The sequence below is a fragment of the Pterocles gutturalis genome, unplaced genomic scaffold (assembly GCF_000699245.1).
Source record: "Pterocles gutturalis isolate BGI_N339 unplaced genomic scaffold, ASM69924v1 scaffold23674, whole genome shotgun sequence".
Classification (NCBI taxonomy): domain Eukaryota; kingdom Metazoa; phylum Chordata; class Aves; order Pterocliformes; family Pteroclidae; genus Pterocles; species Pterocles gutturalis.
The window spans coordinates 11,909-14,061 of NW_010136380.1; the positions used below are offsets into that span (position 1 = coordinate 11,909).

General features: G+C 52.3%; 1 non-coding gene across 1 annotated transcript; it reads left to right on the forward strand.

Moving 5' to 3' along the window:
• The first annotated feature begins 597 nt into the window (after positions 1-597).
• On the forward strand, positions 598-680 carry TRNAL-UAA. Its single transcript has one exon. It is a non-coding gene; the product is annotated as a tRNA-Leu (tRNA).
• Positions 681-2,153: the final 1,473 nt, after the last annotated feature.

The following is a 2,153-nucleotide window of genomic DNA, read 5'->3' on the forward strand; positions in this document are numbered from 1 at the left end:
AGAGCTAAAGATCTCCTGCACAGAGGTACCTGGGGGCTGTGGGTTTGAATCCTCTGGGATCCAACACAATTTTTTCTCTTTTTCCCACATGGCAGAAAAAAAGCTCTACCTCACCCCAAAGGAGAGACTCTCCTGCCCCATTGTCTTTCCCAGCTAAACGCCCAAATGCAAACTGGAGGGGGTGAGGAGTGGGACCCGCGGTGCAAGGACAGAGCTTTAACCATGTCTTACTGAGGGCTGTCGGGCTGTCAGAGCTGCTCCCTTCCCCCTGGACACCCAGGGAGGTCAGGCTGAGACCATCCAGAGATGCTCCTCCTGCACCAGGGTCCCTGGCAGTGTTATCACTGCTGACTGTGGTCCTTGCACGAGGATCTAGTGTGGCACATGGGGGCTGTGCTGTCCTCCATGGCCCACGAGACCTGGTGCCTCCCAACGAGCCGTTCCACCAGTTTGCTGGGGACATAAAAGAAAGCGGTGAGGAGGGGAAGGTGTTGCTGCGCTTGGGAAGTGTCTTGGGTTGGAACCTCCAGGACGTGGTGAGGTAGGTGTGAGCACTGGAGGGGAGGAACTGGTGGGCCAGGGGAGAGCTGATAGCCCACCAGGATGGCCGAGTGGTGAAGGCGTTGGACTTAAGATCCAATGGGCACATGCCCGCGTGGGTTCGAACCCCACTTCTGGTAGGAGCCTCCTTTTTCTCTTGGTCCAAACCCACCATCCCAGCTTTTAGAGCATCGGTTCAGAGCAGGGATGGGAGTTCTGTGCCCTGTGCCCAGGGAGCTGAGGCCATTCAGGCACCCAATGTGAGGACCCTGGTGGGACCGAGCCTCCCTACCATCCGGGCTGAATGTGTAGAGAGATGTGAACGGATCCCTCTGGCACACGGTTTACATCCCTCATCCTTCATGCAGCGAGTGCTGAGACTGTCGTGGGTTTGAATCCCACATGCTCCCAGAATAGCCACTTGTTTTTCCCATGGCAGAAATAGAAAAACCTGACTATCCTGAAGCGGGGGGGGGGGGGGGGAGGAAAAAAGTGTTGAGCTCTGAACAGCTCAGGCAAGTCACAAGTGGAAACCCATGCAAACAAGTGGGTTCAGGGAGATGGGTTTGGGGTTTGTGGAGACTGCTCCACACTGGCTTCTCTGGCCAGCTCTGCTCCATGACCCCAGACCCACTGCTGGGCTCATCCAAATCACTATTTGTCACTCCCCAGGGGATATGGCAGTGTCACAACCCCCTGGAGCAAGCCAGCATGGCAGGAAGGGGTTCCCGATGCTGCTGGTTAAATTTGGGAAATGCACGAGAAAATGCAAACTGTTCCTCTGCTGCACAGCATCGCTGTGTTTGAGTCCGTCTTGGGTCAGTACCCACGAATGCTTGTGAGATTTTTTTTCTCCCTTCCTTGTGTGCACGGATGGGCAGCAGATATTTCCCTCAGTAAAGGGTTAGCTTGCCGGACCCATGGAGATGCTGTCAGGATTTCATTTGGCTGCTTTGCTTCAGCCTGAGGCCAATCGGAAATGTCCTACTGCTGGGACATGATTTGAAGTGATGGTGTTAATTTGGTTAATTAGGATTCCTGGGTAGCGTGTGCTTCTTGCAAATCAGCTTACCATTGTAGTATCACTGCAAAGAGTTATTTGCTGGTGCATGGGGTTATGTATGAATTTATGATTATGATGTAGGACCATTAATTTCATGTTTGTGGCAGATGATACAGCTCAATTAAAAGTTGCATGTTAAGATCTTTGGCTCTCTCTGATATATGGGAATCAGATGGTGGCCTACAGGAAGGATTGCAGGGCCTGTATGAGCGGCCATATAACAAATGGGGCAGGACCCGGAGGAGAGGACACGGGAGGAATTACTCTGCTCCTCTCCCGTTTGATTAGCACGAGGAGGGACATTTTGTGCTTATCTGCTAGAGCTGGCTTGTTGCGACTAACCTCAGTCCTTAAGTGATGCAAAGAATGACAAATACATCTTTGAGAGTATCCCAGGGGGTCTAAGCAGCACTGCGGGTCAAGTCTTTTGCCTCGGATGGCTTGGAGCCAGGCTCCTCTCTGGTTCACATGTCAAAGGCATTTGGTTGCCTCCGCTGAGTTAAAAGCTGAAATCTCCTCATTTGAGCCTCTCTGTTGATCCATAATCTTA